The sequence below is a fragment of the Eptesicus fuscus genome, chromosome 5, assembly GCF_027574615.1.
Source record: "Eptesicus fuscus isolate TK198812 chromosome 5, DD_ASM_mEF_20220401, whole genome shotgun sequence".
NCBI classification, from domain to species: Eukaryota; Metazoa; Chordata; class Mammalia; order Chiroptera; family Vespertilionidae; genus Eptesicus; species Eptesicus fuscus.
Window position 1 is genome coordinate 101,362,760 of NC_072477.1, and position 21,526 is coordinate 101,384,285.

Consider the following 21,526-nt stretch of genomic DNA (forward strand, 5'->3'; position numbering starts at 1 on the left):
ACAATTTGTAATACCAATAAAACAACAAAGCCAGTGATGGACATAATTTATGGCAAATCTAGTCCGTGTCTTATTAAAAGGAGCAGAACATGTTCAAGGGGTAAGTATTTCATTTGTAAACTATGAGTTAACAGGTTTTTTTTAAGAATGTTCCTAGAGGTCACTTACTATGAATTTCTCAGTTTACTTAGATCTAATTGGAATATAAATAAGGATTCTGGATTATTGCTGGGGCCTCTGCAAATTTTACTTCCTATCTTATATCCCATGTGGTCCAAGTACATCTTTTTCCAAGGAACCTACTTTTTCTTTAAACATTTTGGGGTTTAAAAGTAGGATTAACTCTCCTAAATGATGCAGGCCTTGAGGGCACAGGGAGGGGAAGGAAAAACAAAATTGGGATTTCTGGTGATTTCCTGGGATCCTACAGTTAGATAGCATATGGCCTCTTGGCCATAGAAAATCAGACTCTTGAATGCTACTCTAAAAAGGAATTCCTAGGAATTCCATTATGCTCAGAAAAGGAGCACCACATTTTCCTGTTAATAATTTACTTATCAACTTCAGTTCACAGGTGAAATTAAGTTATCCTGTTAACCTTGATCATTTTGGCAAACATTAAAATACACATTTTTATGAAGTCAAGCAGGCTTTCAAGATCTTGGGATCCCCTAATATTTTTTCAGTTGGAGAAAGAGAACTTGCCAGAGAGCAGCATGTGAGAGTCACGGGTCCCAGGAACAGCATGTGAGAGTCACGTTAGCTTACTAGTATGTCTACTCTGGGTGAACAGGGACGCATCGGCTCGGTAGTGAGAGGTGCAGGCAGGCCTCTGCTTCACTGGACCTGAGAGAGCTGCCCGCACACAGCCAGCTCTCACTCTTCTGAGCAGACCTGGTCATTTCTTCACAGGTCCTCATTACCCTGAGAAATGATTCATGAGTTTTCCACCTCAACATTGAAGGGCCCATTTAATGCCCTCGTCTACATAGTGCAGGCGTCCTCAAACTACGGCCCACGGGCCACATGCAGGTGTTTTTGCCGTTTTGTTTTTTTTACTTCAAAATAAGATATGTGCAGTGTGCATAGGAATTTGTTCATAGTTTTTTTTAAACTATAGTCTGGCCCTCTAATGGTCTGAGGGACAGTGAACTGGCCCCCTGTTTAAAAGTTTGAGGACCCCTGCCCTGATTCTGCAAAATCCCAAGTGCTTTTCATTTACTGCCCAGGAAATAACCACAATAGTATAGTACCAATTATGCAGACAGGAACTCTGGGATCTCCATTTCCCTGACCAGGGACACAAGGTCCCATAGTTGAGTATCTGCTGGGCATCATTGGGACTGTGTCGTAGCTTTGGCATCAGAAGGAACTGGCTTCAAACCCGTTTTATCTCTTCAAGTTCTGTGTTCCTAGGGAGACTTTTTCACCTTGTTATACTTATTTTCCTCTTTTGTAAAGTGGGGATAATAATATTTTGCAATGTACTTGTGAGGATTAAAGATTATATATACACATACACCACCAGCACACAGCAGACACCATATGAATTGTTGCTGTTATTATCATAGGCCTAAGCTGGAATGTTTCCTGAACTTAAATTCCATATTCTACCCACTAATCAAAGTGCTACCACCACCACCATTGCTATTATTACTTCACTAGAGGCCCAGTGCATGAATTCGTGCATGGGGGGAGGGGAAGGACCATGGGAGGTTGGTTGGAAGGCCCCGATCTAGTTGTGTAGATGTGCTAAAGTAACAGCAAGCAAAGACAGAGCGCCCCAAAACGGCCTGAACACCAGCTTCACTGTGAGGTGGAAATACAGCTCTACTTCACTGCCCACACTTGGGCCACCTCACTCTCCCCAGGGCAAAGTTGCTGACAGACAGACAGGTTGTCTCTACTACCTCAGCTGCACATTTTCTCAGGGCTCCTCCCCCAAGCATGATAGGTAGCTGACTTCGGCCAATGGTGGCACACCGCTGTAGGAGCGTTAGCCAATCAGTGGTTGGGAGCCCGGAAAGGCACAGGGCCAAGCTAAAAGTGGCTGATGGGGGCAGAAGAGCAAGTGGCACAGGGCGGTGGCAGAGGTAAGATGGCAGTGGTGCTTACTTTATGTCTTTGGAATTAGGCTGCTGCCTTGCCCTTTCTGGCCCTCTGAGATGCTACTCTGTCTTGATCAGTGTTGAGGTTGCTCTCCTCCTACAGGCTTCCCAGACCAAGATTCTTCAGTGCCATGGAACCTTAGCCAGAGGGAGAGACCAGCTGGGGGAGAAGTGCCACGGGAGGTTGGCTGTGGGAGCACACTGACCACCAGGGGGGCAGCTCCTGTGTTGAGTGTCTGCTCCCTGGTGGTCAGTACGCATCATAGCAATCAGGCATTCCGGTCATCGGTTGTAATGGTTGTTAGGCTTTTATATATACCAGAGGCCCGGTGCACAAAATTCGTGCATGGTGGGTGTGTGTCCCTCAGCTCATCCTGCACCCTCTCCAATCTGGGACCCCTCAAGGGATGTCCGACTGCCCCCTTAGGCCCGATAAATGGGCAGTTGGACATCCCTCTCACAATCCAGGACTGCTGGCTCCCAACTGCTCGCTTGCCTGCCTGCCTGCCTGATTGCCCCTAACCACTCTGCCTGCTGGCCTGATCACCCCCTAACCATTCCCCTGCAAGCCTGATCGATGCCTAACTGCTCCCCTGCCAGCCTGATTGCCCCCAACTTCCCTCCACTGCAGGCCTGGTCACCCCAAACTGCCCTCTCCTGCTGACCTGGTCACCCCTAATTACCATCCTTTGCCATCTTGGTAGCCCCTAACTGCCCTCCCCTGCCAGCCTGGTCGCCTCTAATTGTCCTCCCCTGCAGGCCTTATCACCCCCAACTGCCCTCCCCTGCTGGCCCAGTCACCCCTAAATGCCTTTCCTTACCAGCCTAACTGCCTTCCCCTGCTGGCCCGATTGCCCCTAACTGCCCTCTCCTGCCGACCTGGTCACCCCTAACTGTCCTTCCCTGTAGGCCTGGTCCCCCACAATTGCTCTCCCCTGCTGGCCAGGTCACCACCCACTGCCCCACCCACCAGCCTGGACACCCCAAATACCCTCCCCTGCATGCCTGGTCCCTCCCAACTGCCCTCCCCTGCAGGCCTGGGTCCCCTGCAACTGTCCTCCCCTGTAGGCCTGGTTGCCCCCAGCTGCCCTCCTATGCCGGCCCAGTCACCCCTAACTGCCCTTCCCAGCTTGCCTGATCACCCACAACTGCCCTCCCCTGCTGGCCATCTTGTGTCCACATGGGGGCAGCCATCTTGTGTATTGGAGTGATGGTCAATTTGCATATTACCTCTTTATTATATAGGAGGATGAGCATTTACCTATGCCGTGGAATTTACTAGGCACTTTCTCTGCATAATCCCAATTTGTACTGTAATAACCCACAAAGTACTATTTTTAGGTCCACTTTGTATTTGGGAGAAATGAAGCTTAATGATGTTTTATTGCCCAAGGACACAGTATAAGTGGCTGGCCCTGGATTTGCCTGACTCTGCTATACTTTTTCTAAAGGATGAGACATGCACTCCTGCTCCCCCAAATTAGAGCTGTGCCCCCAATCGGAACCACACTTCCTCCTGCCCATTAGCTTCTGAGCAGGGGTACATCAGCCTGCAGCCCTGGCTTAGGACACTAACCTAGGGGTCAGAGGCATGGGTGCTAAGACAGGGCTCTCCGTCCATTCTGTTCACCAGAATTGGCTCTGCTCCTTGTCTGAGCACCATTCCTAGGGTCTTAATTCAGGCAGTAATAGTGTGGGGTTTATTATTATTATTATTATTATTATTACTAGGGGCCCGGTGCATGAAATTTGTGCACTGTGGGGGTGGGGGGGTGTCTCCTCAGCCCAGCCTGCCCCCTCTCACATACTGGGAGCCCTCAGGGATGTCCTACTGATGGCTTAGGCCCGCTCCCCATAAGCCGCAGTCTGGCTTCCCTTTGTGAGAGACAACCAGGCTGATCAGGGAAAGGCACCAGCCCCATCACCCTGCTGCTGGAGCCACTGCAAGTCACCGCAGCCACCAAGGTGTTTTCATCAACATGGACTCCAGTCCCTTCACCAAGAAAAAATGACAACTTTCTTTAGGCATTTTCAAGATGTGTCTTTCATAGAATATGACATTTCTTTCTTTCTTTTTTTTTTTTATCCTCACCTGAGTATATGTTTCCATTGACTTTTAGAGAATGTGAAAGAGAAAGGGAAAGACAGAGAGAAACATCAAAGTGAGAGGAATACTTAGATTGCTTGCCTCCTTCATGAGCCCTGACCTGGGCCCCAGCCAGGGAGGAGCCTGCAACTTAGGTACATGCCCTTGATCAGAATCTAACCTGGACTCTGTGGTTGGCAAACCTAGGCATTATCCACTGAGCCAAACCGTGTAGGGCAGGTTATGACATTTCTTAGCCCTCCAGCAGCGGACCTTCGTTTTTTTCTCCAGAAGTGTGGCGGAAAAGCCCTAGATCACCTTTTTGGATTCTTATACCCAAGTTACTAAGAATATTACCAGTGGCATACAGGGAGCTTAGCCAATGAGTGGTCAGAAAAGGTATTTCCTCTATAGTTCACAGCTATCTCCTGTGATCTCCGGCTCCAAACCTGCCAAGGCCTAAATCCTCCAGCCCTTGGCAGGGGAACCCCAGCTGGCTTGATCGCCAGGCTCTGCCCCTGGCCAAGGCCGCAAGCCTCTGTTTGAGGCTTGGGCCCTGGGTAGGGACCCCCAGCTGGCTCTATCGCCCAGCTCCATCCAAGGCTAAGGCCGCAAGCCTCTGGCCGAGGCTTGGTCTCTGGGCAGGGACCCCCAGCTGGCTCTATCGCCCAGCTCCATCCAAGGCTAAGGCCGCAAGCCTCTGGCCGAGGCTTGGGCTCTGGGCAGGGACCCCCAGCTGTCTCCCATCGCGGGGCTCCACCCCCAGCCAAGGCTGCAAGCCTCTGGCTGAGGCTTGGGCCCTGGTCAGGGACCCCCAGCTGGCTCCAATCATGGCAGGGGACCCCAGCTGGTTCCAATGGCACAGCTCCGCCCCCAGCCAATGCCGCAAGCCTCTGGCTGAGGCTTGGGCTCTGGGCAGGGACCCCCAGCTGGCTCTGATCACCTGCAGGGGACCCCAGCTGGCTCTGATCACCTGTGGGGGACCCCCGCTGGCTCTGATCTTCCCCTCTGATCTTCGGCTCCAATATCCCAGTTCCAACAACCGCCGCTCTCAGAGGCTGCAGACATCTTGGTTAGGTGTATTTGCATATTCGCTTTCTAATTGGCTGGTGGGCGTGGCTGGTGGGCGTGGCTTGTGAGTGTAGTGGAGTGATGATTTGCATATTACTGTTTTATTAGATAGGATTATTGCTGCAGGCAATTGATTTTGAGTGGTGTGTTTGGTTGAGAACCACTTAGAGACCTTGGTTGCCTTGAGAGCATTTGTGGACATTTAGGGGACTCACTGGGCCTGATAGTTTTCCACATATAAACCCTGCGTCATTAAATGCTCTCTACTGACCTAAAGAGAATTGGTGAAAGGGGAAAAGGTCACCCATATAACTTGAAAAAAATCACTTAAAAAAGTTTATTCTGATGTCTCCTATTTCCTACCAAATCAACATGAAAGCCTTTGCTTAACTTTCAAGACATCTAGAACCTTAACAGTCCTCTGGGTTCCTGTGCAGCCTGCCCCTGTCCTTTCTTCAGTGCTGTGGAGACATCCTGTGTCCATTTTAGCCTGGATTTCCTTCAAACCTGTGGTTTTGAAATGCTTTTAATGACCAAATCATGTCACTTCTTTAAAATAACTTTCAAAAGGACAAGAAAACATCTTCCTCCTGACTTCATTGTCCGAACAGTGATTCCTACATGCTTCGCATGTCCATGTGGAAGGAGGATCATAAAGTCAAGTACGTTGATGTCCAGAACAAAGTGCCTCTGTCGGGAAGAACTACTCTCAGGTTCAAGACTGTCACTGCCTCAGGTGGGAACTCTGATGCTCCACTTTGGATGAGTCCAGGAGAGGATTTCAGAAGTGCTCCTCCCTGGTGGTCTGGGCCAGCTCAGTCCAGAGCATCCCACAGTGGTGTGTGCCCATAGCCTGACCCCTGTTCTCTCTTCAGGTGAGCTGAATAAAATCCAAAGCAGGCAGACATTTCCATATAAAAGAACATGAATGATGCCTCATTCGAACAGGAAAGAGATGCTACCCCTTTCTCGTTTGGGTAACCCTAAAGTTGGGATAAGTTGAGCAGCATGTCAAGGAAACATGGCATTTGATGGGTTTGTTTAGCTACTCTGTCCTGAGATTGGATTCAGGAGTTTTCCTTCTGCCTAAAATTAGGGAGGTAGGCAGAACAAGGCTGACTTTTGGAGTAGGGTTTTCATAAAATAAATAAACTTGATGACAGTGCATAAAAGTTACAAACCTCTTTAGAAGCCCATATGTGAGCAACTTGTGAACAGTCCATAAATATCACCTGTTGGGGCCGGTCATGGGGCTGATGCAGAATTCTGTCCTAGTACATTTTCTGTAACACAGAGCCATCTGGTAATGACAATGTATTCTCTAGTTGGTACAGGACTGTAATTATAGAACATGCTCACTACTGACTACTGACTTCTGTCTGGAAAGATGATCATGCTCACCCAGCAGGGTGGATGTAGTGGGTGGGTGTGGCTCAGCAGTCACATGCAGGCTTGGCAGTCCCAGCAGAGGGATTGAGGAATTAGAGGGGCTTTGTTGAGATTCCCCATTCCACTAGTGAGATTTTTAGCCACCACCACTCACAAAGTTTTGAAGAAAAATTCTTCCTTTCATAGAAATGCCTAATTTTTCAGCCACTTTTAAAAAGATTCACAAACATCGGAGTCTTTCTTGGAGAATAGAGTATAAAAAGCATAGTGAATAGCAACTTCACCCTTTATATATGGCTCCTATTTCTAATCTCCTAATTATTATCTCTAGGATAACTAATTCTACTAAGGATAACCAGGTCTTTCCCAGGTTTTCTTTCACATAGAGAATCCTATATAATAAAAGCCTAATATGCTAAGTGTCCAGTCAGCCTGTCGGCCAATCAATCAATCAATCAAAGGGACTGCTAATGATATGCTAAGGCCGCTCAACAGCTGCTTATGATGTGCACTGACCACCAGGGAGCAGACACTCCAACTGGTAGGTTAGCTTGCTGCTGGGGTACAGCGGATCGGGACTGAGAGAAATGGGCCAGACACATCCTGGAGCCCTCCTTTGGTCCCTCCCCAGCTGGCCAATCTTCCTCCTCCCTCCCTGACCCCCATTGTGCACTGGTGGGGTTCCTTGGCCTGGCCTGCACCTTCTTGCAAACCGGGACCCCTCGGGGGATGTTGGAGGGCTGGTTTCAGCTTGATCCCTCAGGCCAGGCCAAGGGACCCCACTGGTGCATGACTTCATGCACCGGGCCTCTAGTGATAATAATAAAAGAATGAAGTTTACCTTTTCTACCAAATAGACTTAGCGCAGCGTCTTTTGTATAGAAAAAATATTCCAGATTTCTCTAAAGTGAAAAATAACACTACAGGAAAACATAACTGAAGAAAAGGCCAGCTAATAGCTTTAGTGTTACAAATCTATACTAATAATAGACAAATATGTAAATTGACCGTACCTCCGTTGCGCCCACAACCAATCAGGAGTGAGTATGCAAATTAACCTGACAAAGATGGCGGGCCTGTGGGCAGTGCACACATGTGCAGGTGCCAAGTGGTCAGGAGCGTCCCTGCCCCTGGCCACTCGGGGCCTATGCGCACAGGTGCCAAGAGGCCTGGGGCAGGGTGGGCGTCCCCAGGACCCCACCCACTTTGAGCCTGTGAGCAGCATGCACGCATGCCGGCGCCGAGTGGCCAGGGTCCCGGGGATGCCACTGGAGTGTCCGGTCCTGTCATCCCAGCCTGGGGGCGGCTGGAGTTTGCAGTCCTTTTCGTTTCTGCAGCCCCTGGACCAGAAGCAGAAACCAAGAGCGTGGGAAGCACCAGGAATTCTGGGAATCATAGTTCTGGTGGCAGACACATTGCGGGATCTCTTAGACACTAGAGCAAAGTGAGCCTGGAGCAAGTTACTGTTGCGGGTTGGGGATGGAGGGAAAGCAAAGATGAGAGACATAAGTAAAGTCACAGTGTTGAGGAAAAATTAAAGGGAAGATATCCTGCAACTTCTAGAAAATCTCCACCAATGGAGCAAAGAAAAAAAAAAGACCTCTGTTATTCTGTGAGCACCAAACCAAACTGGGTTGGGGTCTCAGACAATTCATTCATATGATTGCAAAGACAGACAGAAATTCCCTCATTGGAGAGGGTTCCCCTGAGGGCTCACAGATTGGAGAGGGTGCAGGTCAGACTGAGGGACCCACCCTCTCCCCTGTGCACGAATCTTCGTGCACCAGGACCCTAGTATATAAATAAAAACTATGTATGTTTTAATAATATTATTCCCTATCCACCCTGCACAAACTTTTCCAGTTATACTTTTAATCAAGAATTCTTTCTTGTATTGTTACTTCCTGCCCTCTGAGTTCCTATGATATGCAGTTTCCATCCTGGCCTCATCCTGTTTGGCCCTTTTTTAAATACTAAGGATCCTGGCCCACAGAGCCTGCCAAGGCTTTTCAAAGCCCCAGAAGTCCGTAAACAGGAAAGGTTTCCTCTGAGGCGAAGGACCCCTTCTTGATCAAAAGATGGCTCTTGTATAAGGATTTCCCCTAAATTGGCATCCATTGGCACTTTCCAGATCAGACGCTCTCTTGGAGGGCACATTGCTAGCCATCCATGACACAGGTGGTAGGCCTCTTGCCAAAAGTCCAAGGGCCACACAGAATTGGCAGGAAGAATAAATCCCAGCTGCCCTTCTATTGACAACAAGAAACATAAGGATACCTTCTGAGCAATAGCCCAGGCTTGGAGCCCCTTCTGGTTAACAGCCAGGGAGGGCAAGTTGATCAGGCTCGAGGTCAGAGAATGAAGTGGGACAGGAGAGCTGTGTAAGGGACTCTGCAACCTTGGGGACCCCAAAGTTGGGAAAAAAGAATAACAAGTCTAAACAAGATTGCTTTTATTTCCTTGGTTAGTAAGTACCCTGAGTCTACTTCAAAACTGTTTTTCAGAAATGGGAGTATACTTGACGACTTATTAATTGGAGACATAATTTCATATAAAAGTTCTGGTTATGGTTGTTTTTAGAGTAAACTTTAGTACTTTACAGTCACAGCTCATATTTTCAAAGTTGAGTACATCTTTGCCCAAGTCAGCTAATCTTTCCCATGTAATTTCATTATAACCTATTAAATTTGGTCCAAATCTCCCTCAGCAGTCACAGTTAACTAGAAAGTTAATCACAGCTGTGAGCTTCAGTGTGTAAGAGTGAAGTGAGAGAGCAATCAAGGTTACCCAGTTGTCTTTTTTGTCAGTTGGGCAAATAGATCAAAATATATCAAAACAAACAAATGTTTTAAAAAGACCTTCTTTCTGCCCTAGCTGGTTTGGCTCAGTGGATAGAGTGTTGGCCTGCAGACTGAAAGGTCCCTGGTTCAATTCTGGTCAAGGGCACATGTCTGGGTTGTGGGCTCCATCCCCAGTAAGGGGCATGCAGGAGGCAGCTGGTCAGTGATTCTCTCATTGATGTTTCTATCTCTCCCTCTCCCTTCATCTCTGAAATCAATAAAAATATATTTAATAAAAATAAATAAAAAGACTTTCTTTCTTGTATTGGTCTTACCTACAGAACTCATTCTTCTTTTCAATTACCTGAGCCTCCCCCTCCCAAAAAAAAGTGCTTTAAATTCTTATCACACATTTCTCTGTAGCATTCAGCAGGACCACCTTGTTTCATTTGCTACCTCTTATCAGATAAACTTCATCTTCAGAAAGAGATTAGAAACTTTTAAATCCAGGGCATCCTATATAATAAAAGCCTAATATGCTAAGTGTCCGGTTGACTGGTCGGCCATCCAGCCAATCTAAGAGTAATATGCTAATGATATGCTAAGGTCCCTCAACTGCTCACTATGATGTGCACTGACCACCAGGGGGCAGTCGCTCTGACTGGTAGGTTAGCTTGCTGCTGGGGTCCAGCCGATTGGCATTGAGCAAGATGGACCAGACACATCCTGGAACCCTCGCGCAGTCCCTCTCCAGCTGGCCAACTTCCTGCGTCCCTCCCCAGCCCTGATTATGCACCAATGGGGTCCTTCAGCCTGACCTGCACCCTCTCGCAATCCGGGAACCCTTGGGGGATGTTGGAGAGCTGGTTTTGGCCCGATCCCACAGGCCAGGCTGAGGGACCCTGGCTTGTAAACAGAGATCTTAGGTTTGAGATGGTAAATGCTTTAGCACTCAGGAACACCAGAACTCTAGCACACAATGATTGTCCCTTAGCAACCATTCCAATGCCACTATCCAATTCAAACTTAGCTTTGAGATGAGCTGTGCCATTCATTTATGTTCTCCAGGGAATGAAATGAAAGTGACTTTTAAAACAGTGGTCATGTGGTGGGCACTCAATCTATTCATCTCCATTTATTTGTGGACCCAATTCAGTCTAGGTCTGAATTTTTACAGAAATGCAGGACACTCCTCAGAGATGTCATCAGGCACTGATTGAAAGCTTCTGGGAGAAAGGAGCTTCCAGAATAGAGAATAGAAATCCATATGCCTTGAATCTAAACAGTGAAATCCCCAAAAAGCAAAAGCATCCATACAGCCAGATTTATTTAAAGTAATGTAAATAATTAAATCAATTATTTGTAATTAAACAGTGATTTGCCATGGAACAATGTGCACCATGATGGTGTGTTCCACCAGGCTACCTATAAGCATAGTAATGTTACAATTTCCCAATCCACAACATAGGTAGAGTAGTGGGAATTGATGGTTTTAGATGACTTCACTAGTAACATCATTCTGAAGATCGGCTGTCATATATTTAGATGGATAACAACTACTATAATGTGTTGAATTGCATTTGTACAAACACATATAATGTACTAAAACCAATCAGAAAGAATATATGCACCCTTATGTTCATAGTAGCACAATTTACAATAGATAAGATCTGGAAACAGCCCAAGTGCCCATCAGTAGATGAGTGGATATAAAAAGCTGTGGTACATTTACACCATGGAATACTATGCAGCTATAGAAAAGAAGGATCTCTTACTCTTTGAGACAGCATAGAGGAACCTGGAGAGTATTATGCTAAGCAAGATAAACCAGTCAATGAAAAAACAAGTGTCACGTGATCTCACTCATATTTGGGATCTAAAGAACACGATAAACTGATGAACAAAGTAGATCCAGAGACACAGAAACATGTAACAGACTATTGAATCTCAGAGGGAAGGCAGCTGGGAAGAGATTAACCAAAGAACTTACATGCACATATGCATAATTTATGGACACAGACAATAGTGTGGTGAAGACCTAGGGCAGGAGGCAGGTGCAGGCTAGATAGGGTCAATGGTGGGAAAAAGGGAACACTGTATTACTTTCAACAATAAAGGTATAATTTTTTAAATAGCTCAAGATTGAACCTGAAAATGCCCGGAAAATCATATTTTATGAACGTTAGAAGGATTGTTATGGTGTGTTAGGATAATTTCTACCCATTGGTCCTTATTCTACCCTTCAAGATGAAACAGAGTGAGTTCTGAACCCCTGATGGACTAGCTACAAAAGGGGTATATGTACCCCAAAGCACTGTGTCCTGAATACGTACCACCTGGAACAGATAAGAAATATGAAAGACAGATTGCTGAAGAGGAGCTATGAATAGGTGATCAGGTCATTGTCCTGGAAGCCAGGAGAACCAAGTTTACACCATAGACCCACTGACTGGGCCAGTCATTGTCAAAACTCTAGTTTCTTTATTCATCAAATAGAAGGGTCAGAATATGAAATCTGATTGTCTTCTCAGCTAGCTGCCACACAATATATGTGTGTTTATAACATTCTATACAGTTTTTTAAATATATATTTTTATTGATTTAAGAGAGGAAGGGAGAAAGATAAAATGTCAATGATGAGAGAGAATCATTTATCAGATGCTTCCTGCATGCCCCACACTGGGCATGTGCCCTGAATGGAACTTTGACCTCCTGGTTGAAGCTCAACCACTAAGCTATGCCGGTTGGGCTGCATATATTTTAAAATATTTGTATTATGCCTAAAAGCTTATGATGGGAATACAACTTGGGGCCTTTAAGTAAAAATGCATTTTGAACCAAAATTTTAATTGCAGCTGCTCCACGTGTGTGTGTGTGTGTGTGTGTGTGTGTGTGTGTGTGTGTGTGTGTGTGTAGCAAAGTTATTGCTTGTATTAATTTGTTAAGGTCAAATCCATTTTCCCCTCAACTCTTTGTTTCTTGCTTGGGCTTGCCAGCAAACACACTTCTATTATTGGCAGAGAGCTATGGACGTTTCGTTCCCATTGTTTCTCAAGCATAAATAAAAGAGACAGAAACAATGAGTAGCAAACCACTGCTGGACTCAGAAATGTGTTTATCAAGGCAGCTACTTTTGTTTTTTTGAGGGTCAGAAGGCTGTGTGTGTGTGTGTGTGTGTGTGTGTGTGTGTGTGTTTGTGTTTGTGTTTGTGTGTACGTACATGCACAAGAGGACACCTATGTAAGATCCCACAGTCACTGAAAGCAACCTCCTTCATCCTCTACCATAAAGACCCTGAATTCAAAGACCTTTGACAGGGAGTTAGACAACCACTAAAATAATATGATAAAACATATTTTATTTCTGTGATCAGTTTACAAACTTCCTTGACAGATAATTGCAAATTATCTATGACATAGTAGCATTATTTAGGAGATTACACTTGGTTTATTCTCTTTGTGTTTTATATATTTTTAAAAGATAATCAGTGATGTGTTTTAACTACTCTAAATAGGGTCACCTGAGGAAAAGCAATTGCATGCTTAACATCTGGGAAAAATATTCTCTGTTGGGTAGGTTTCATGAGAACAAAGCTATTTCTCAGAAGAGTATTTTCCCTTCCAGCTTCAGCTTTGTTTTCTCAGGAATTGTGTAGTAATGCTGAAATTAATGAGTGACAGAGCTCCTGATTGAATCAATATTGAGTGAAAATAGTTTGTATACATAGATGTGATCACTTTTGTGAGAGTCAGAGTGAATTTCCCAAGAAAGCACACTGAGAAAAGATATAGGGCAGAGGTCCAGCTGCCCGACTGAGGCAAACAGAAGTTTGACTTTACAGACTTCTCCATACATATGTTGAAACAACAGGTTGATTCATAGCTTCCTTGCTTAGTTCCAAATTGTTTTGCCACAAAAGCAGATTTACTCCCTTCTTTATCCTATGTCTGGTATTCACGAGCCTGCAAGCTCCAGTCTTCATAAAGGAAACCCTGCAAAGCATAGCTCCCAATTCTTGATAACCACAAATTCACAGAACAGCAGAATTTTCAAATAAGACAGGGGTTGGAAAACTATGGCTTGCAGACCAAATATGTTTAACTGCCTGTTTTAGTAAATAAAGTTTTATTGAAACACAGACATGCTCATCCATTTACCTACTGTCTCTGGATGCTTTCACACTATAATAGAAGAATTAAGCAGTTAAGATTGAGAATGTCTTGCCAAGGAGGCCTGATATTTACCATCTGGTCCTTTTTAGAAAATGTGCCAATTCATGATTTAAAATATTGATTTATGTCATAAAAATATCAATTTCTTTGTTGTGGTTTTAAAGTAAATGTCATCAACCTTCCTATCCCCAAGAATTGCCCTCTCAAGCAAGCTGGCAATTTGTATAGAGTTTAAATATGTTACTTATTATTCATTTCAGGAACCACATTTCTAGAAGTCTCTTCTAAAGAAACTCTCATAGATACATAAAGGCATGCATACAGATTTTTATTTCAGCATTATTTATAATTACTTATAATTTTGAATATTTGAAAACAATTTCAATATCCCAAGCAGTTTGTATAAAATTATTATTTTGAAAGATAACATGATTTGTAAAAATCATCTTTTAAAAACTATTTAAGGGCCTAAATAATGCTTTAAATGTAATTTTAAGAGAAAATGGTATGATAGTGTCTATAGAAATCATCTAAATTTTTAAAGATATTTATATTTCTAAATGTTAAGAACAAAGGCTGTAAAAAGATATATGTAAATATAGATGGTATTATCTGTGATAGGATTATGGGTTACTTATTTTCTTGTTTTTTTTTTTTTCAAATATTTATTTAAGGGAAAACTATGTACCATGGTTCCATCGTACCCATGCAACTTCAGTGTGTACGTCTCCACAAAAGGCCTATTGTGCAAAACAGAATATGGAATTGGCCAAACCACAGAAGAAAGTTTTATTTAAAACTATAAAAATGATAATACTTTTTAGAAATCTGCAAACATTGGATTTCTTAAAAGTGACTATAGAATACATACATAAGACTTTACTTAATACAAAGAAATTACTTTAAAAATTGTTATTGGACTTACATAACAATTAGGTCTTAAATTTTACTTCTGATAACTGTGCTCAAGAAAAATAAATATGCCTGCTTTTGAATTTAATTAACAAAAATGTTTGTTCTAAATAAAACTCTTCTCTACACTTCTATGGTTAGCCTATTTCCAAAAGAGGCTGCACATGCTTATGGGTTAAAGATGGCAGATTTGTAGCCCTTGTGCCACCACTTATTTCTGAAGTCCATGGCAGGCGTCGCAGTCTATGACATCACCCCTCCCCAAGCAGTTTTCTCAAGTGCACTACAGAAGGCACTACTAATCTATCAGAGGTATCAGGTGATATCTACCATATTTGCCATCCTTGACATGGCTACAAAACAGGTTTGACAAGTTAACTCTAGTTTTCTCCTTCCCTTAAGACTAAGTGGTCAAACCCATTTTTATAGCATTGAACTTGATCATCTTACTTCAAAAGCAACAGAATGTTGTGTGTATATTTCAAAAGCATCTCAAGATGTCTGAAATGGAACCTACTGATTTTTTTTTTTTACTATTTATATTACTGATACTACTGTTTTTTTCACACCTGAAGATAGAGGCTGTTTATTAATAATTAACATGCCAGTCTCCATCTCCCCTCAAATCCTAGCACTGGTCAAGTTCTGTCCATGTCTCCTTAAGGATGTCTCTTTTTTTCTGCTTCGAGTACCATAGTCACGTTCAGGAAGTGCATAGGGTCCTTTTATGGAAAGAGATGAGGATGAAATGGTAACGTTTATTTAGTAATAAATATTTTTATTGAAGAGCTATTATTTTTATACCCTGGCTAGGAATATGAGGTAGAAAAGATTTCTACAGTTTCTTTCTATCCTTTCTTTCTGTTTAATTTGCATCACTTGAAGAGCCAGTACGATGGCTGCTGGGATAATAAAAACAACTCCAAAAAGACATGGCAGAGTGTGCTTAGTTTTAGTTCCCCATGGAGAGATCTGCATATATGAATCACCCAGAGACTATCCACAGCTATCCTGCTGAGCTGGCTTCTGGCAAACATATACTTTAAAGCAACCCCAGCCCATCCTGGGATGCTTCACAAGCCACATATTCCCTCTGTCGATGCCTACTGTTTCCTGAAGCCAATCACTCATGACCTGTTGCAGAGTGAAAGGAGGTTGACCTATAATAATAGGCCAAAAGACAATACCTAAAGTCAGAACAAGATGGTGAGTACCAGCTGTGCAGAATAACACACACTAGTAAAGTATTCAGGGCTGGAGATTGAGTGACATAGGGAAACAAGAGTAGCTCAGCTGAGGGCTGAATCATAGAGTCTGGAACCCCAACAGAGGGTTATAAGCAGAGAGCAGTGGCAACCAGGAACAGACTTGATGCTCAGCCAACAATCACCTCAGCCAGACTATTTTTATATGCATCTTGTCTAAAGCAAGAGAACCTGCCTTAGAACCTGGAGGTGAAGGTAATAAGGATGGGCAAGCTGGAAGGCACAGAGAGAGCACAAAAATCATTCCAGATGTAGCAGATCTCTCATGTTTATCACTATCTTTCTAGGATATAAGTACCATGTGGGCAGGGCATGATGTCTATTTTGTTTACTGCTTATCACTAAATAGTAATTGGCATATTCTGGGTGGTCAATAAATACTTGTTAAGTGAATAAATGAACAAACAAATGAAGGAATGAATGAATGAGGTGGAAGGCAACAGCTAATGTATTCAGAGGAAAAACTGTTGTGTCCAAATAAACAATATTTTGGAAAGGTGCCTGAATTTACTCCAAGTTCCAAGTTGTGAGTTCTGAATTTATCACCATGTATATTTTTTTCTAAGTTTATGTTGTAATGAATGTTTAACAGTGAATTTATGCTCATCATTAATCTCAGGGCCTATATAATCAATATATAAACCAAACCTTAAATCATTGATAAGAAACATGAATAGTTTAAACCTCAAGGTCAAGATGTAATGACAACAATAATGGGGGGTTGACAGCTCAAGTTCTTTTTTACTGTTGTGTTTAGAAATACTAGAAATTTCTCAATTAATACTGGGAATAAGCTAAATAACTTTAGATATTAGTCCACCCATTGATCATTTGCTTTAACAAAACAACAACAAAAACAACCCATAGCTCTGGAGGACAAAACAGGAAAAAAATACAATTAATATGATCATTTATTTCAAGTCCTGTTTATATTTGAATCTTGAATGACTTATACTTGTTTTTGAAACCAAGTTTTCTGTCTGTAATAGAATCATTAATAGAGCTCTTTAATCTTTATTGGTAACACATCAGATGTTCGAAGGAAAAGACATGTATAGATGAACGCCAAGTGTTAATCACATCTCTGTCCCTGCTTAACCTTTGTCAAGTTGGTTTATCTTTATACATTTTGGTGATTTCATTCTAAAATGGGTCAGGTACAGATAAATAATTTCCCAAAGATTTGTGAATTAACCAGTGGTTATAAAGAGCTTAGAAATGATGACATGCTATCAATGCTAAGTCAAACTATGAAACTGCACCTTTGCAAAAATGCTATTGTGGGAATAAATGAATCTCAACATTGTATTTACAGTGTGATTTTCTTTTGAAATAGAATATTCATAATGGGCCTCAGCAGGTGACAACAAAGTACCATCTTATCTCCTGTCGATAGACCACAATTTCAGAAAATTATTTTTACAATGGCATCTGAATAAGCGTCTTAATTTAAGACTGTTTTACAAACAGATTTATAGCTAATTACATAGTTTACACTGCCTTTGAGACATAAAGAGTGGGATTTATATACAAAATCACTGTTGTCATTCCTTTGTATTTTTTCCAATGTAATTTCTATTCTTTACAATCTAATTTTAACAATCTATGTTGAACAAAGAGATGAGGTAAAAGCTACTTTTATGTTATTGATCAAATCTGAGTTTAGGTTAAGACCCAGGTTATCAACTGCTGTTAAATTACACCTTGAACTAAGCTTGTGACTCTTCAAGTTTCAAGAAAAAACAACTCATTCCTACACAGAATTTCCACTGCCTGCAAGTCTTATTCTCAAAAACAGCAGAACAATAAAGTATTTCTGAGGACCACATTCCCAGTTCTTCTAAATTACTAATTAGATAAAACATATGTATCAGTAGGTAAGATTAAGGTCTAGGTGAAAAAGTGAATAACTCCTTAGAATAAGTGCTGCCAAACTAGAGTCTAAAATGTCATATAATTTAAGGGTGTACCAGTAAAACTGACATAACATATGTTTCTTGAAGAAAAAAATAGTAGAAAGAGAGGAGGGCTGTGTTACAAAAGGCAGGAGAGTCTGGGCTAAGCTGAAGTAACTTAGATTCAGGAAAGAAGAAAATAGGGGCTGGGTAGTTGTCTTGTCAAAGCCAGAGAAAGGTCCTGAATCAGGGTCAGGCTGAATGATCAGAAAAGGTATCTTTGGAAATTCCTTTTATGGCAACAGGATTCCCCTGCACAAATAGAATCCTGTTATATTGAAGGCAAAGATATTTAAAGTGCAGAGCCACCCCTCTCATTTCACAGATGAGGAAATGAAGGCCCAAAGAGACTCAGCTACTTAGAGGCTGAGTTGCTTCTAGAACTCAGGATAAGGATGGGTTCCTGGAGGCATCACCTGTGAAGGCAAGTCTCCTGGGGAAACTATGGTCAACACAGGCTTAGCAAAAAGTAGAATAAATTGAGGGCTTGAACAGTAGCACTTTTGCCTCTACCAAGCAAGGCTTTTACCCACCGGAAACACAAGAGTTGATCAAGTAAGTTGCTTGTGCTCTCTGGTTGCAAACAAACTATAGAGATGTGAGAATGAATGAGTGCTATGGGATTCTAGATTAAAAAGATAAAAGAAACACTTAGAAATATTCCAGATAACTCCATACAAAGGAGTGACACTAGGGACTAGTGAGAAATATAAAAACTCGGGGCAGCCGCTCCCCTGCTACTACTTTGTCTCTTCCTCTTGCGTTGATACTAGCTCTTGTGACACAGAGTTTTAAGATATGCTTAGAAAACGTTGCTATGGTGACAAAGATGTGAGCCAAGGGAGCAGCTGAAGCCCCTGATTATCCATTTCAGAAAATGCCCCACCGCAGCGACCCTGGGCTGGCTCATCTAGCACCTCTCTGAGGTAATGTGTTAATGTGGTTGAACTGAGACCCAGGGCCTGATATTTACCGAGTGATACGGACTAACATATTTATACCCTTCTTCAGGGCTACATCCCATGTTAACTTCTCTAATGAAGAAGTTCCTTTTATCCAATTTCCCCAACAAGCCTGCTGTGACGTTCACATGTGCATTTAATCGGGTTGCCAGCTCGAACAGAAAAAGACTCTAAATGATTTCTGTTAAACTTATTTAATGGTGGTTTGGATATAAGCCTAGACATGAACATACAATAGGTAAAGTTTACAGAGTTGTGACACAAACTCTTAAGAGTTGAGGGGATGTCAGAAAATACTCAGCAATCAGAACATATGCCTACAATGTTAATACATTTTATGCCTCTAACTCCAATGCATAATGTGAAGAGGAATGTAAAACAGAAAGCAAAGCTTTGAGTAAAGTAGCACCTCTGCATATTTTTTAAGATTTAGCTGAAATTACTTACATGTAGGAATCTAGGTTTTAAAGGGAGAGATTTTTAGAAGAAAAAAATGTAAGTTTTACTCCATTACTCAGGAAAATGAAGGGTATACCATGTAAATGAGAAGTTTATGTGTGCATTGTTGTTGTCTGATTAAGTTACAACTTTTCCTAAAAAGCTGATTTGATACTTCTGTGCTAGATGAACACGCTGGAGAAGACCTGTTAAATATCAGTGGGTCAGTTCAAATTAGCAAATATTAATTAAGCACCTACTTTGGGCAAAGCACTTTGATCAGCTCTGCAAGTGTTAGCAAACCATATCAGTCTCTGTTCTTAAGAACTTGAGGAACTAGTAGGGTGAGCACCAATGATTACAACGTAATTCAGAATATTATAAGGAGCATGAATGATGCATAGACACAGTTCTTGAGGGTGTCAGAAGACAGAGAACAAGAGACCACATTAATTGGTAGTTGGTTGTCAGGAATGGCTTTATGAAGGAAGCACAACTTCAGAAAAAAACACACAAGGATGATGTGCAATGTTTTGACAGGGAAACACCCTTCAACTAGGCATGAAGTAGGAGAGCAAGGATGAGTCTGAGGAACCACAAGGTGAGCATTTTGGTAGAATATATAGGGGATAAGGCAGAGAACAGGTGGGAACTACATGGAGGAAGGTTGAGAAGAACAGGGAGAAGCAAGTAAAAAAGGGGGAACTTTCAATGTTTTTAAGCAGAGAGGAGAAATGAGGGAAGGTAGTTGAGGCTAATGCAATTGCACCAAGGATAGGTTACAAAGTCAGAATTTGAGTGGTAGCAATAGAAATCTAACAGAAAAGATAGATGTAAGGGACATTACAGATATGTAATTTAGAGACCGTTAAGCCAACAAGATTTGGAGGACAGAAAGGAATCAGGAGCCCTGCCAGCATAGCTCGGTGATTGAGCATAGATCTATGAACCAAGAGGTCATGGTTTGATTCCCGGTCAGGGCACATGCCTGGATTGTAGGCTCCATGCCTAGTGTGGGTGTGCAGGAGGCAGCCAGTCAATGATTATCTCTCATCATTGATGTTTCTATCTCTCTCTCCCCCTCCCTACCTCTCTGAAATCAACATATGTATATATATATATATATTCATATATATATGAATCAGGAGGTGATCCAGAATTTCAAGTTTAAATAAATAGAAAAGGAAGCAATCAACAATAAAAATAATAAATGCAGAAGTCATTTTAAAGGGAGGAATGCAATTTGATTTTTCATTCATGACAATGGTTTATTACCCAGGAAGTCAACATCATTCAGAAAGAATTTAGAAGTTTGAGTCCAATGCTTAGGTCAAATCTAGGGCTGGACAGAATTGTGGGTTAAGCTAACTGGCTAAGATCTAAAATTTAATTCAGGGAGAAGACACTTAGGGTAAAGCAAAACATTATCAAATGCCTGTGTTTGAGGGTAGGAGGAGAAAGAGAAACTAGCCAAAAACACAAGTAGTCAGAGAACTGGGGAGGATATCAAGATGGCACAAGATGATAAGATGCAGGAAAGAGTAAAGCTCCCATGAGTGGAGAGTAGCCAATTGTGTATGACTTGTATAAAGGCTGAAGAAGTTAGGGCCAATGGTTTGGGAGCTTAGAAGGGTGATTGGAGTATAACACTGGAGCAAGCAGTTTCAGTCAACTGGAGGAGGCAAAAAGTTGTGCTGAAAAGAGGTTAGCAAGAAAGTTCTAGAATGTAGACACCATGTTCAATACCCTTGATAGAAAAGAGAAAGAGAGAGAGAGATGAAAACTTTTTGATGGATAACAATGTCCAAGGAGGAATTCTTACACTTTCCCATGAGTGGGAAAGTCCTGCAGAGCCTATTTGATCCCGAGAGGTCCACCATGGTCCCACAAGAAGGAAAAGCTAACCCCTTCTTCAGGAGCTCCCAGCCACACACACCTAAAGACATTTAAAATGAAAATAGAGCTGAGAGTACTTTGAGAGGCTGCAGATACAACTGTATCATAAAGGTGAGGTTGGAGAAGGGATTAAAAAAGTAGCCTCTTCTTTGTTTAATTAGAGGGGCAATAAATGCTGTAGCCCAAGACTGAGGAATCTGCTATAAAATCATTTTTGCATATTAATAAACTTCCATGGATTTAAGTAGAAGTTAAAAAAAAAAAAAGTAATCTCTTCTCTGCCACTGTCCTGAGGGCCTTCCTGTGGACAAGCTCTTTGCAGCCACTGAGAATCCCCTCACTAGCAGGAAATCTGTCACAAACAGAAAGGAGGGAAGGAGACACAAGGGTTAAAAGACCCAGGGCAACTAGAGACAGAAGAAAAGGGATAAGATTGGGATGGAACATCAATTTAAAAACATTTATTTTCGCAGCTGCTTTTCTCTATGAATT

General features: G+C 42.5%; 1 protein-coding gene across 4 annotated transcripts in view; it reads right to left on the bottom strand.

Moving 5' to 3' along the window:
- NRP1 (neuropilin 1) overlaps positions 1 to 21,526 on the bottom strand; it is a 170,667-nt gene that overhangs the window by 134,850 nt on the left and 14,291 nt on the right. The gene's annotated exons all lie outside the window — the stretch shown is intronic.